We start from the raw sequence: 16,451 nt of genomic DNA on the forward strand, positions 1-16,451 counted from the left end.
TGTGTTTGACCCAATCTGCCTGCACATCTGAGGACAGGAAAGATCTTTATCTGCTTCTTCTTTCCTTGTACTGCCTGACCTATTATTGGTTACACAGCATTGTCCTAAGCACATAGATGGGATTTGACAAACTAGTTGATAGAATTTTCGTAATTTCTTTCCAATCCTTCATTGATTATCACTATAGCCTTGAGACAGAGTGAATGAATCTCCTTGTTTGTGCAAGATGTGCCAATCATGGGGCCTGCCAGGCTCACAGCTCCTTCAAACAGATACTGTGCCCCCATCTCACCCACCCCCACAGCCCTGCTGAAGGGACAACCCTAATTGGCCATGTTTTATGTCACATGACTCCCCTCTCCCTGGCCACAACTGTTCAGTGGTCTATGAAGGGCTGGCTTAAAAGGCTGGGAGTCTGGGCCAATCAGCTTCTTGTTCTTGAAAAGTTGAATTGAGTAATCAGGAAAGCATCAGACAGTGAGCCCAGGAGCAGAAGCTGTAGCCTGTACAGAGAGCAAGAGGCCCTGATGTAGATCCTGGGCTAGCATGGGTCAGAAGTCCCCATTATAGATGAGAAAGAGAAGCGTGGAGGTAGAGAAAAGGCCAGGTAGAGGTTGAGGATGTGAGCAGGTAGCAGGGGACAAGGCAGAAAAAGATGCAGGTGCTTGAAGGGTAGCTAAGCCACATAGATGTGTCAACATAAGAACATCCAAACCTACAGAAAAATGTTATAAGAGTTTATTAAAGCCAAAACGAGGACATGCCTGGAAGCAAGATCTTATCAGGTAAGAACATTTGAGAAAATGCTCCAGAAAATTAGTTTTGCAGTTCTTTTTATACATTTAGAATCAAAGGAGAGGCTATAAGGAAGTTTGCATGAAATCCATTGGTGGTAGATTAGCAAGGTGGGGGTTGGGGGTTGTGATCTCTAGAATTGGGTACAGAGTAAAATGAAGAGACACATATTTCTTTTACATTGGTAGGTACAGGATAGTTAACATTTAACATTTACAGTAAATAGAGATGATATGCTGGCAACAGATAAAGAGAAATTTTGGGGTCATCATGCTGGTGCTAAGAACAATGGACAGTGTTCAATTAAGGTAAAGATTAACCTCTTACTAAGGAAGCTGCAGGCCTGGGGTGTGACTACCCACCATGACCTGTCTAGTTAGAAATTTATGACCAGATCACCTTGTGGGTTACTTTCAGTCACTGAGCTTGTCAGGTTTTCTGCATAGCCCCCTTTTTGTTCAAGATGCAACACCAGAGGGAAGAAAAATGTTCAAGCAGGACACTCTTAGAATTTTCCATGTATTGACTCTTAATCCTCACAACTACCCCATGCATAGGTGTTGCTATCCAATTGTGTAGAGGAGGAAACTGAGGCACAGAGGGGTTTAATGGCTTTCCCAAGCTCACAGTCAGTTAGTGGCAGAGCCAGGATTTGAATCTTGACCACCAAGCTCTGCTGTGTCCAGGGGCTGGAAGACTGGGTGTTCTCAGCTCTGGAACAACTTAAGTTCCCCAGTCGAGAAAGTGCAACTTCACAGGTAGAATTTAGGATTCTGGTTTCTTTATTTACGATTCTGTGTGGCTCCTTACATACATTTCCCATTCCACGTATATGCATATTTGAGCTCATCTAAGGGAGTCTGTTCTTCGTATAACTGGTTCATTATTCAGGCTCAATTTAGTTTGGCATAAACATGAAGTATTTATTTAAAAAATCTTCTCAAGTCATTGTTTTCAAGTACTCTGTTGACTCTCCCTTTTCTGTCCCTTGATAACATCTTGGGCAGATTCTATGATTTCTTTTTGACTATTAAGAAAATAAAATTTAAAACTCCAAATCTTGCCTCTGATTGAAACTCACCTTTCCTGGGGCCTGGAATGGGTGGGAAGTGGTTTGCTATTTTCCCTAGATTGAGCAGGATTCTTGGAGACCGGCTGGCTCCTCATGGCTCAGGGATGGCCCTGGTTCACCCTCTGCCTAGACTCACCTCTCCCTCTCCCCACTGAGTGATGAAATGGGTTCCTGATTTCCACCCACCTTCTACCTTGCTGAATAAGTAGCAAGGCCTGCAGAGGGTCAGGAATTTCTGGAGGGCCGGATGCTGCAGGTATAGTCAACGGGCTCATCACCCATGCTACCCTGGCCTGAGCTCCTTCTCCTCCTCACTGCCCTAGGTCTTGTAATTCTCTTTTAGATCCTCTGTGAATTTTGTACCAGGGCCACCGTCTGTTCTTGGCCTCTCAAGACATTCCTCCTACTCTTTAATCTACCTCCTCTCTAACGCCCAATTACTTTCCAGAGCTCCCTGCTATATCCCTTCCTGGGCTGCCCTTCTTCTCCCTCCAGCCCTGAGTTCTCTCTGACACGTTAAGCTAGTCCCATCCCCTGGTGAACCCAGGCATGGTCAAGCCACTTCCATTTCAGAAGCTCCAATCTGAGAGGCCAATAGTGGGTTGAGAAGAAGTTGCTTTGTGTGGTCGTGGTTCCTCCTGCTGGAGTGACGGTTCTTTATCTGATCCACCAGAGTCACATACCCAGTTTGGCTGCTCACTGTCACCGAGCTTGCATATTTTGTCTCTCTCACATACACAAACACACAGACACAAAGGAGGCGATATGCAGGGGTGTTGTAGACAGAAAAAATTATATGATTCATTTAGAAAATAGTAAAGAGTGGATTTCAATTTCCTTTGAAAATTACAACACAATTACTCTTCTGTGGTTGCTTCTGCGGGAGTAGTGGGATTCTATTCTTGGACCCAGGGCACCTGGAGTCAGAGGAGTTTGTCAGGGAAGGTTGTGTAGGGCATCCTGCATTAGTGAGGGTGGCTCCATGGAGAGTGGGTGTAGTTGGAGTGAGAGATGAAGGGCGAGGAGTCAGGAAAATGTAGAGATATGGCAACTGTGAAGGAGGACTTAGAAGATGGAAAGATGACAAGGGACATGCTTGCACACCATCCAATAGACCTGGACTAGAGCAAGACAAGTGAGGCAACGTGGGGACAGAATTTAAGGTGGTGTCACTCTCAGATTTGTATAAGTGGATCCTAATTTGCATAGGGTGCTGGCTGGGTTCTGTGCCACGGGGGCACTATAGACTTAGGCCCTGGCTCACAATCCTTCAACAGACCCATAATATAGACAAAAGATGGGGTGAGGATATAAAGAGAACAGGTAGCAGAGTGTGGCAAATGTTTGTGGTAACACAGCAGTGTCCTGTCCAGGAAGATAAAGTTGAGGAACAGATGACCCTCCTCTATCTATCTGGGAAGACTTCCTGGAGGAGGAGGTAGGAATAGTTTGGGTAGCTATTTGAACTATGGCAGAGAGGGAGTATTACATGCCTATATGTGGGTGCATATGTATGTGTGCGTGATACTCTGCCTGTGGATCTATCACATGTGACTGCTGCAGGACCACAATAGCTGCACAAGCCTGCAAGGTCAAGCTCAGCTGATAGGAATCAGGGCTCGTGGTTCTACGGGGACTCATGGCAATGTTGTTTTTGTTGTTTTTTAAATATTTTTTTATTTATTTAACATCAATACTTTTATTTATTTTTTTCTTTTCTTTTTTAATTTTCTTATTCGCCCTTCTCCCTACCTTTTTCGCTCTGTTAACCACTAGACAGGACAATGTGTTCGAGGTGCTTTTCCTGTTCTCTTTCGCTATAGGCTCTTATCTCAACATATATCTGTTTACTGGCTGATGAAATGGAATGTCAAGTGTAGAGAACACTGGAGAATATTAACTGAGCCTGGAGTTAGGGCTCTGGCTCTGTTACCAGCTAGATGTGTGACCTCAGGCAAACTTAACCTCTTGGAGCTTCTTACTCTTGTGACAATAGCTTAGATGACATATAGTCTTTTATTTACTGCTCACAACCTCCTAAGAGCTGACCATCTATATGCCCATTTTATATACAAAGACACTAAGATACAGAGGAATTGTCAACATCACAATTTAGTCCTGTATAAAAAGAGAAAGTAAGTTTGGGTGATTTCTAAGGATTCTTTTCAGCACCCAGATTTTACAATACTGTGGAAATTTACCACCAGAGTAGATTCCTAAATGTTTGGGAAGTGTTCTCATTTTATCACATATGTTAGTTTTCTATTGCTGCTGTGACAAATAACCACGGGCTGAGTGGCTTGAAACAACATGGATTTATTTTCTTACAGTGCTGGGGGTCAGAAGTCTAAAATCAATCTCACAGGGCTCAAGTTAAGGTGTCAGCAGAGCTGTGTTCTTTCTGTGGGTTCTGACAGGAAGATCCATTACCTTGCCTTTTCCAGCTTCTACAGGCCTTCTTCATTCCCTGGCTTGGAACTTCTTCCTCCATATTCAAAGCCTGCAGTGTAGCATCTTCAGATCTCTCTTTCTGACCTCTGCTTCTATCATCACACTCTTGCCTCCCTCTTATAAGGATCCTTACCCTTAGATTGGGCCCACCCAAACAAACCAGGATAATTTTTCCATCTCAAGATTCTTAACTACATCTGCAGAGTCCCTTTTACTGTGTACAATAACAATTCATAGCTACTGAGAACTAGGATGTGAACATCGGGGCGGAGGGGGCCATAATCCTTTCCTCTCCTTTCCCCTTCCCTCTTCTCTTCTTCATTCTTCCCTTACATGTGCTAAAACAAACATTAACATTGTATCTGGAAAGGGAAAGACAGTAGGTTGAGCAAGCACTTGTCCACTAGTAAATGAAGCTTATTATGAATGTATACTCTGAGAGAGAGAGAGAGAGAGAAGGAGAGAGAGAGGAAGCGAGTTTAACTTATAAATAGAGGGGGCTGATTTACGTATCAGAAAGCACTTATAATGAGCATTGTTTAACAGATTACAGAAGAGAGACTTCAGCTGAAAGGCGAAGAATATAGCTTGGTGGTTAACAGTACTGACTGTAAAGCCAGACAGACCTGGGTTTGAAACCTAGCCCCTGTTACTTTTTAGCCAGGTGGCCTTGAACTTCTCAGGTTTCTGCTATAAAATGACAAGAAAAATATAGACTGAATGGGGTTTTGGTGAGAATTATGAGATAGTGTTAGAAAGCACTGGTATTCTCATGATACTAGAAAGTATGGTCCTACCCAGAGGCAGGGATTGGAGGAGATGACCTTGAAATAACTTGTGGCCTCTTTGAAGGTGGGGCCGAGTCTACATATGTCTAGGCCCTGAGTATATATTCAATCAACTTTTGCTTTCGGATGAATTCAGAGCTGGATTGTCCTTTGGCAGGCCTTCCTGTGTCTACCTTCTAAAGACCAGCTGAGAAGAACTATGGCCTGTGCATGGGCCCCTGTAGGGATGTAGATAAATCAGTGAACTCTACCCAATCTGTGAGCCTAAGGAGCAGGGCGAGATACTGGCCTTGGGTCCCTGGAGGAGGTGGGACTCCTGACAATTGAGAACAGAGCAGCAGCATCTCCCCTCTAAGCAGTGGAAAAACACTCACTCCTTTGCAAGTGTGACAGGCCAGCTCTACTTTGTGTCAATACACTTAATGATTTGAGACATGATTGATATAGAAAGCAAAATAGCTATAATCCATCTGTTGGGAAAGAAGTAGTGGAAGAGCAGCACATTCAAGGGAAATCAGAATGCTCTGCTCTGCCTTGTTTGCCAGTGGAGCCCTGGGCTTGAGGTAAGGGATTGGGAGAACAATTTTCAGAGAGAGTCATCCCCATCTCCAGCCTTGAGCAGTCTGGAGAAATATAATCAAGGAAAGGCCACATAGAAAGGAAGTGATGTAGGGGAGCAAGAGGAAAACATCTTAAAGTTAGGTTTACGGGACCAGAAGCCCCCACTTCCTCTGTGCCTCCTCCTGTGGGGCTTAGGGCAGGTGAGTTAACATATCTCTGTGTTTTTACTTGGGGAGTAGACGCAGGAAGTGCCCTGCCTAGGTCCCCTTGTTTCCTTCTCATGTTTCTGTGCACCTATGATCTTGCTAACAGCTTGTTCACTGCTCACAGCTTAAACATGAAGCCTTCGGAGGACTCCTCTGGGGCTCCTAGAGTCACCTCACCTGGATGTGCCCAGGAGTTGACAACCCTCCTTACCCTCACCGACCACTTCTGGGGAAAGGGTACAAAAGCCCAGCACATTTCCCTCAAGATGGGAAATAATTCAGCAGTGTAATTTACACCTCAGAGCTTTCCATGGGATCAAGCTGAGGTGGGGACATCACCTGAAATCATACTCTATCTTGGCTTCTTCCCCATCCCTGTTCTACCTGCTGTCATTACCTGATTAGTTTCTTCAAGTAGCAGTTTCCTAATAAATACCTGCACATGTTTCCTTTTCTCAGGATCTACTTTTAGGGCAGGGATCCCCAATCCCCAGGCCACGGACCAGTACCAATCTTGGCCTGTTAGGAAACGGGCCACACAGCAAGAGGTGAGACGTGGGCAAATGAAGCTTCTTCATCTGTATCTGCAGCCACTCTCCAGCGCTAGCATCACTATCTCATTTCCACCTCAGATCATCAGGCATTAGATTCTCATAGGAGCACCAGTTCCTGGTGCCAAAAAGGTTAAGGACCATTGTTCTAGGGAACCCAGCCTAAGACAGCCCCTAAGCAAATTTGGAAGAGGTTCAAGCAAATTTAGATAGCTCACAAATTTAGTTAGTTCACAGACTCTTTAGTTTATATTGGGTTCTGTGCATGGATGTGCATCTCCAGCTACTCAGATCTGGCTCTGGAGAATTATTATGGTCTCCCACCCCAGCCCCACTATCTGCCTCCTCCTGCCAAAAGTGGATTTGCTTTTCTATGTCTGCTTCATTTGGACAGATATTACAATGAACTTACATTTCCTGAATATATACTATCTGATGGCTGGAAAATGGATGTCTCATATTGGACTACTATAACAAAAAATACTATAGACTGGGTGGTGTAAATATGTGACATTTATTTCTCACAGTTCTAGAAGCTGAAAGTCTAAGACCAAGTGCTGGCAGGATTCAGTTCCTGGTGAGAGCCTACCTTCTTGCTATGTTCTCATGTAGCCTTCCCTTGGTACATGCATGAGGAGAGAGAGCTCTGATCTCTCTTCCTCATCTTATAAAGACACTAATCCCATCATATCAGGGCCCTATCCTTATGACTTCATTTAACCTTAATTATATCCATAAAGTTTGTATCTCTGAATACAGTCACACTGGGGGCTAGGACTTTAACATATGCATTTTGGGAGGACACAATTTAGCCTATAGCAATGAGGCAAGGCCTTGTTGAGTGAAGGAATCTTCAAAGTAATTTATTTTGGTCTCTCGGGTTCTACTTGGAAAACCTACAGTGCCAGGGGACTGCAGGAGTTAAACATATGACCTTGATGATCAAGAAAGAATCTGCCATATATAAGTAACTGGGAATTCACTGTTAATGGTAAGCATGCTCTCAGGATACAGTGGGTTTTTGTATGTTTTTAGTTTTTTTGTTTTTGTTTTTTTTTTGGCTGGCTCAGACTTCCTTGAATAAGGAAGAAAAAGAAACGTATCATTTCTTTCCAGAATACTTTCTCACTCCTGTTCAGAGGATCTGTCCCTTATTTATTTATTCACAGTATAAATATATATTGAGAGCTGCTTCCTTCTTATAACCTGAAATCCAAAACAACTGAGAATCCAGAAATGTGGAGGCCTGCAGGGTTGGAAAGATAAATTATCTTTTCCAAACTGCAGATCAGATTGGGACCTGGGAACACCCTGGTCCCTTAGGTCCTTCTCAGTCACCTTCTGTGATGAGTGCCTGCTCAAAGAAGGGGATGCAGATGGGATCAAAGAACCAAATAATCCCCTCCCATCCCCAGGGTATTGTTTCAAATGCCCTTGGAGAGGTGGAGTCCAGGATGGAGGCCAAGAAGTTGTTGGCTAGGGGAATGGGCAGAGCCCTTGCCAAGTTGTACATTCAAGAACTTCAGCTATGCCTCAGTGAGATATCTGGCTTCAAGAAAGGAACCTATGGAACAGACCAGAAGCAAACACCAACAGCTTATGAAAGACACGAGAGAATTATTCTACAAGAGAAATAACCAATCTAACAAATAATCTTGGTAATATGTCATCCTCTAAGACAGTCCTCAGGTCCCTACTACCTCATTAAGAAAAGACCTACTTTCCAAAGGTTGCATCTTCCTCAGTGTCCATCTAAAATGTAGCCAGAGAAGACAATGGGCAAGGGAGATTTCTCAGAAAACACACTGAAGGATGAACAACCTTGCTTTCCAGCAAGCATGGGGAGTGGTTGTACTATGGGCTATCCTGTTTTTCATTCTCTCTTGTTTTATTTTATTTTTTTATTTTTCAATTACAATTGGCATACAATATTATATTACTTTCAGGTGTACAACATGGTGATTAGACATTTATATAACTTACGAAGTAATCATCCTGATAAATCTAGTTCCCATCTGACACCATATAGTTATTACAATATTATTGACTATATTCCTTGTGCTATACTTTACATCTCCATGACTATTTTGTTACTACCAATTTGTACTTCTTAATCCTTTCCCCTTATTCACCCACCCCCACAAATTCTCTCCCATCTGGCAACCATCAACATGTTCTCTGTATCTATGAATTTGTTTCTGTTTTGTTTGTTTATTTATTTCATTCTTTAGATTCTACACGTAAGTGAAATTATATGGCATTTGTCTTTCTCTGTCTTACTCTACTTAGCACAATAGCCTCTAGGTCCATCCATGTTGTTGCAGGTGGCAAGATTTAATTTTTTGTGGCTGAGTAATATTCCATTGTATATATGTACCACCTCTTCTTTATCCATTCATCCATTGATGTACACTCAGGTTGCCTCCATATCTAGGCTATTGTAAATAATGCTGCAATGGACATATGGATTTGCATGTCCTTTCGAAGTAGTGTTTTAGGTTTCTTCAGATAAATACTCAGAAGTGAGATTACTGGTTTCTTCTTTGTCTCTTGTTATAGCCTTTGTTTTAAAGTCTATTTTGTCTGGTATAAATATTGCTACGCTAGCTCATTTTTTTTCTTTCATTTCCGTTTTCATGAAACAACATTTTCCCATTCCTTTACTTTCTTTGAGTGTCTTTCAATATGAAGTCTCTTTTAGTCAGCATATGTAAGGGGCTTCTTTTCTTATTCATTCAGTCACCCTAAGCTTTGATTGAGGCATTTAATCCACTTACATTTAAAGTAATTGTTAATAGATATGTAGTTACTGCTATTTTGTTGTTTATATTTTTTAATCTTTATTCTTCTAAAAGAAGTTCCTCTAATGCTTCTTGTAATACTGGTTCGGTGTTGATGAACTTTAGCTTTTTCTTGTCTTGGAAGCTCTTTATCTCTCCTTCAATTCTAAATGACAGCTTTGCTAGATAGAGTAATCTGGTTGTAGATCCTTACTTTTCATCACTTTGAATAGTTCATGCCAATCCTTTCTGGCCTGCAAAGTTTTTGTTGAGAAATCAGCCAACAGTCTTATGGGCACTCTCTTGTAGGTCACTAACTGCTTTTTTCTTGTTGCTTTTAAGATTCTCTCTTTGTCTTTAACCTTGGGCGTTTTAATTATGTTGTGTTTTAGAGTGGGCCTCTTTGGGTTCATCATGTTTGGGACTCTGTGCTTTCTGGGTTTGTATGTGTATTTCCTTCGCCAGGTTAGGAAAGTTTTCAGTCATTAATTTTTCAAATAGGTCCTCAATTCCCTGCTCTCTCTTTTCCTTCTGGTACCTTTATGATGTGGATGTTGGTATGCTTGATGTTGTCCCAGTAGCCCCTTAAACTATTCTCATTTTGTTGGATTCTTTTTTCTTGTTGCTGTTTTGATAATTTTCTGCTGCCTTATCTTCTAAATCTCTTATTCAAGCCTCTGCTTCATCTAATCTACTGTTGATTCTAATGTATTCTTTATTTCAGTATTGTATTCTTCATTTCTGACTGGTTCTTTTTTTGTGTTGTCTATCTCCATTTTTATGTTTTTGGTCTCTTTGTTAAAGTTCTCATGAGCTCATCTACTCTTCCCTTAAGTTCATTGAGCATCCTTATGCCCGAGTTTTGAACTCTCTGTCTGATAGATTGCTTGTCTCTATTTTGTTTAGCTCTTTTTTGGAGCTTTATTATTTTCTTTCATTTGGGACATGTTTCTTTGTCTCTCCATTTTGACTGCCTCCCTATGTTTGTTTCTATATATCAGATAGGGCTTCTATGTCTTCTGATCTTAATAGAGTGGCTTTATCTACCAGAGGCCCAGTGGCAATCTTCCCTGGTCACCTGAGTTGGGTGCTCCAGGTGTGTCCTTTGTATAGGTTGTATGTGCCCTACTGTTGTAGTTGAGCTTTGATTACTGTTTGCATGTCAATGAGAAGGATTGATCCTCGGGCTAATTCGTTGTGAGGACTGGCCAATGACCATGGTGGAAGAGCTGTTGTGCACAGGCTGACTCTACAAAGCAGAATTTGCTTTAGCAGGGCCCTGGTGCCTGTCCAGTCTGCCCTTTGGGTGTGTCCTCCTGGGATGCAACCCCAGGTAGTGCTCTAGCTTGGTCCAAAGCCAGCCACAAGGCATGCTAGCCCTTGGGGACTCCTGGGAGGAGCCCAACACAGGCCAAGTTCAGCCATAGCCTGTGCTCTGCCAGAGCCACCTGTCATGAGCCACCAAGCAATCTGCAGATGGCTGTCACTCATGCCAGGGTTGAGAGGCCATGTCCATGTCCTTGAGAGGCCAAGCTGAGAACTGAGGCTAGCTACCTGTAGTGTCAGGCTTGGGGTTGCTCAGCAAGAGATACAGACCATACCATGGCCAGATACTGCTTATTTGGGGTTTGTGACCTTTGAGAAATTTTAGGAAAGTCTGCAGTATGAGCAAAGACAGTCCACTCACATGGAAAAACCACTGGGAGAGGCTTGGGTGGGCCCACAAGTTGGATGGGGAGGAGTCTCAGGGAGTCACAGGGCAAAATGACCAGTGTTAGCCAGGTTGATGGAGACTCAGATATGGCAGCTGCCTGCATTGATCCCTGGGAGGGATCAACAAAGAGACAATGGACTTTGCCCAAACTTCTGTCTGAGTGTAAGCTGCTCCTCCATCCTTTGCCCTGAAGCCAGACAATTCAGTTCTTCCCCATATGTCTCTGGTTCCTTTCAAGCAGCTGCCCCAATACTGGAAGTCAGAATGTGTGAGTCTATCAGTGAGTAAGTCATTGTGTGGGTTCTTGAAGAGGAATGTCTGAGACTCCAACCACATTCCATCTCACTCAGCCACTATCTCCACTGATTTACACAGCTAGAAGTTGTGAGGACTTCTCTTCCCATCACTGAAACCCTGGACTGGTGATCTTGGTTTGGGGATGGAACCCCTCGCTCCTCTGTGGGGAGTTCTGGAGCTGAAATATCTCTCCTGAATTTTAATTGCCTCATGCAGGACAGCCTATTCAGCATCTCTGCCCCTCCTACCTGTCTCAAGGTGGCTTCTTCTGTAAATCCTTTGTTGTAGGACTTTTGTTCAGCTAGACTTCAGGTGATCTCAAAGATACCTATTCTCTTTTTTTCTTAATTTGTTTTATTTTTTATTTTTATTATGGTGACATTAGTTAACAAAATCCAGTAAGTTTCAGGTGTACACGTTCAACAGTAAGGCATATATAGTTAGATTTCTTTTTGTCCCCACATATTTGACTCTTTTTAACCCATCTGCTTCCCCCGTTCCCCCATTCCCCCCACCCTCTGGTAACCACTAGTCTATTGTTCATATCCATGAGTCTCTGCTTGTTTGCCCTGTCATTTGTGGCTTTTAGGTTTATATCCCACATATAAGTGATATCATGTGGCTTTCAACTTTTTCTGTCTGGCTTATTTCACTTAGCGTGATTATCTCAAGGTCCACTCATGTTGTCATAAATGGCAGTATTTCATCTCTTCTCATGGCTGAGTAATATTCCATTGTATATATGTACCACAGCTTCTTTATCCAATCATCTATCATAGGACACTTCAGTTGCCTCCATGTCCCAGCCACCATAAATAATGCTGCTATGAACATCAGTGTACAAATATTTTTTTCTGATATAGGTTTTCAAGTCTTTGGGGTAAATACCCAGTAGAGGGATTGCTGGATCATATGGTAGATCAATTCTTAGTTTTTTGAGGAACCTCCATACTGTTTTCCATAGTGGCTGCACCAATTTATAATTCCACTGACAGTTCACAAGTGTTCTCATTTCTCCACATCCTCGCCAAAACTTGTTTGTTGATTTATTGATGATAGTCTTTCTGACAGGTGCGAGGTGATATCTCATTGTGATTTTGATTTGCATTTCCCTAATAGCTAGCAATGTTGAGCATCTTTTTATGTTTCTTGGCCACTTGGATGTCTTCTTGGGAGAAGTATCTGTTCAGTTCCTCTGCCCATTTTTTAATTGGATCATTTCGTTTTTGTTGTTATTGAATTATATGAGTTCTTTGTATATTTTGGATATTAGGCCCTTATCGGAGGCTTTGCTTGCGAATATATTTTCGCACTTGGATGGCTATCTCTTTACTTTGCTGACAGTTTCTTTCACTATGCAAAAGTTTTTCAGTTTGATGTAGTCTCATTTATTTATTTTTGCTTTTACTTCTCTTGCCTTTGAGGTCAAATTTATAAAATCCTCTTTAAGTCCAAGGTCCATGAGTTTAGTTCCTATGTTTTCTTCTATGCAATTTGTTGTTTCAGGTCTTATATCTGGGTCCTTAATCCATTTTGAGTTAATTTTGGTGTGTGGTGATAGACATTCTCTTTTTTATTACACTTATTTTGTTCTCTTTCCACCTTTATGTACTATTGATGTTGCAGGGGGTTAGGTAGGGAATGTTAACTGTATAATTCGGACAGTTTGTATGACCATAAGAGACCACACCTGGAAGTGACCAAGAAAATGGTGCATCTTGAGGGGCAGAATTATATAGTGTTTAATACACAGATAATTTGAGAAGACTTTTTTCTTTGTTTCCTCACTCCTTCATTCACTTCATATCTGTGTGATTGGAGCGTTACTTGACAACTTTGTGTCTCTGCTTCCTCATTTATATAAGGGGGATAATAATGGTGTATATGTACACTGTGGATCATGTCTCTTTGTCTGTCATCTTGCTACCACCTGGATGTAGAGATGGAGGCCAACATGCAGAGGAGAGTAGAGCTAGGAGGTGGAGCAAGATGGAGAATGGTCAACATTGATTGTGTGAACCCCTAATTCAGTCATGCCTGAATCCAGCCCTATGTTTTCCTGGTCCCTTTTATGGAGCATATATCCTTTTAACTTAAGCTTAGCCTGATGTATTTTTATCACTTGCAACCAGAAAGGGCTAGTTGATATATCTATTGAGTGTGTTAATTACTGGCTATACAAACCTCCATTCTCAGTATGCCAGCGGCAGATAAGTAATACAGTGTAGAAAGTATTGAGATAAAGAAGTCTAGAGGGCCATGGAAGCATATATGAAGAGTATCCATCTAGGTATGGTAAATTATGGAAAGCTTCCTGGAGTAGATAACATTTTGACTGAGTCCTGAAGAAATGGCAGAGGAGAGAGTCTCATGATGGAGTGGTCACTCTCTCAGTCACTGGAGATTTTAAGGATGGGCTAGAAAACAACTTGCTGGAAATGTTGAATAGAAGATTTATGCCTTGACTGGTAGGTTAAACTGAATACTTTCAGTGAGAAATATAGCCCCTGGACACCACCATGGTTCCTGCTCCATGAGGATGACAGCCTCTAAGGTGGAGTCTTAACCTGATGACTCTTCACTGCTTTGGCCAGAGCATGTGTTTTGTTTGGCCCATACCATGTTTAATTTTTTTTTAATTTTGTTGCTGATGTTTAAAATTGAGACAGTTCACATAAAAGTATGAATTTGGGGCTTCTCCTGAATAAACAGAAAGCCCGACAACACCTGTCCTACATTCCACGTGCCAAAAATGGGCTGGCTTTGAGGAAGTGTGCTCCATTCACAGAGGACTCAAATTCACACAGGACTCTTATGTATATGAATATACTCCAGTCCTCACAGTGGGCCTACTTCACCTACTATTTTTTTATCTTACCTGGTAGGCCCCTGTAGTAATTTGAAAGTGAACCCTATTTAAAGTAAGGACATACTGAACATGGACGAGGTTGCATGTACCAGTGGGTGAATCGAGTGGGTGAATACCCATCTCTGGCTCCTTTTCCTCTGGTGCTGCTGGTTGTGGCATATACAGGAAGAGCAGATTCAGAGACTTGGATATGGACACTGGGTATTGGAGCAGGGGTAGGGGCTTATTTGGTTTTATACCATCCAAGGCCACCTGGCCTAGCAAATGGAAGTTCCCACATGGTTTAATCTAGCTTACTAGCATTCTGCAGTGGGATCTGGAGACAAATCTAGGCTGATAGAAATGTATTTTTTTCCCCCTTTTTGAATACATTCCATCTCTTTAAAGAATCTCTTTGGGGGTAGCTTTCACGTAGTCCTGGGTCCCTAGGACAGAGTCCTTCATAATAGCATCTTTGTGGGTATGCATGTGTGTGTATGTGTGTATATTTGAACATTTATTTGACATTTGTTGTTTTCATTCTAAGCTTAGATTAGATTTAAACTGTATTAACCTAAGGTGCCATTTAAATCCAAAATTAAAGTTATTCATAATAATTGCCCTTTCCCAATTTATAATAGGTCTATATAATTTATAGACCTATTTTGATGTGTAGAACTCAGTGAGTTTTGATAAATGTTTACCCTTATTTAACTACCACCACCACAGTTAAAATATAAACATACCCATTATTCCCAAGCCTCTCTTGTGCTCTTTCCTAGTCAATCTTCCCATCACTTCTGGTGCCAGTCAATCACTAATTTGCTTTCTTGTCACTATAGATTAGATCTCTTTTTTCCAGAGTTTCACATAAATGGAATATATAATATATGCTCTTTTGTAAGTCTTCTTCACTCAACATAATTTGAGATACATCAATTTTGTTGCATTTATGAGTAGTTCATTCCTTTCCCTTTTCCTGAGTAATATCCCATTGATTGATTTATCCATTCACTTATTGATGGACACTTGGATTGTTTCCAGTTTTGGGTATTACAAATAAATCTGCTGTGAAGAAACAAGTATGGGTCTTTGGGTCGATACATGTTTTCATTTCTCTTGAGTAAATATCTTGAAGTGGAATTGTTGAGTCTTATAGTAAGGGTATGTTTGATTTTTTAAGAAACTGCCATTTTTCTAGAGTAGTTGTTATATCTTTTCACATTTCCACAGTAAAAAATGAGAGTCCACTTCATGGAGCCATCCAATGTACATGGATTGCTCCATGTTCTTCCAACACTCAGAATTTCATTTTTTTAGATTTTAGCCATTGAATGAGTGTATAGTGGCATCAAATTGTGGTTTTAATTTGCATTTCCTTGATGATTAATGATGTTGAACATCTTTTCATGTATTTATGGGCCATTTGTATTTATTTTTATACATTTTATACAGTATCTTTATATCAGCTTTCTCCACCTCTAACAGAGGCAATAGAAGATTGTACAGAAAAGTAATTCTCGGCATAGTAAATCAAGTTCATGAAAAGGACTGATAAAAAGCTATAGGTATGAGAGGGAGGGGAGCTCACATCCAATCTTTGAGTTAGAACTGGAATGCTGGGCTTTTGCCATTTTCCCAGGACTAAGCAACTGGGACAAGTGACAAACAGAGGTCTCAGATTTATTTCTGTGAAAGGAATGGTTCAGTGCTTGAATGGTGGCTTTAACTCAGCCTAGGTGAACTGCTATATTTGAACTCATCAGGTCTATCCATGGATCAATCTCTTCAGTCTGAAACCTGCTTGGACTGACTTTTTTTTTAAGTGACCAAGACTACTGTTTGCACCAGTCAAAATGAAATTTGGCTTTAGGAAGACTCAGCTTAAGGATGAGTTCTGTAATGCAGCATGACCTTGGGCAAGTCTCTTTTAAGATCTCGTTTACTTCTGTAATGTGGGATAGTGAAATTTATCTCACAGCATTATTTTTGATGATTAGGTTTGACAATGGACATGATGCTAAGATATACCTGTAGTTTTTATTGGCTCTGGTCTTCAAGTTCCTGCTTCTGAAAAATGAATAGGCTGGATCAGGTGATCTCCCAGGCCTATCCTGATCTGATATATAACTAGGAAATATAGTAATGCACTTGTCCAGATCATGGAATAACTTTTCTTCGTGGCATGTTGATAAATCTCAAGAGGGGAGAACATAGTATTAAATGTAACCAAAAAAAAAAATCCAAATTTCTGTAAATAGGAGCAACTTTTAACTTTAACATCCAGTTTAACACATACTACCTCTGGGCTAATGACTTTCTTCTTCCTGCCACCTCCCCAGGCATCAGCGCCATCCAGCAGGCCCATATGTTTGGGTTAATAATCTA

At 41.4% G+C, this 16,451-nt stretch overlaps 1 long non-coding RNA gene across 3 annotated transcripts in view; it reads left to right on the plus strand.

The window, feature by feature from the left end:
* The first annotated feature begins 468 nt into the window (after positions 1 to 468).
* The window catches only part of LOC111734079, a 30,351-nt gene continuing 14,368 nt past the window's right edge, over positions 469 to 16,451 (plus strand). For all 3 annotated transcript variants that reach the window (XR_002778297.1, XR_002778299.1, XR_002778298.1), the window contains exon 1: positions 469 to 785. This is a non-coding gene — a long non-coding RNA (uncharacterized LOC111734079). The remainder of the gene's footprint in view (positions 786 to 16,451) is intronic.

Source organism: Pteropus vampyrus, unplaced genomic scaffold, assembly GCF_000151845.1.
Source record: "Pteropus vampyrus isolate Shadow unplaced genomic scaffold, Pvam_2.0 Scaffold755, whole genome shotgun sequence".
Classification (NCBI taxonomy): Eukaryota; Metazoa; Chordata; class Mammalia; order Chiroptera; family Pteropodidae; genus Pteropus; species Pteropus vampyrus.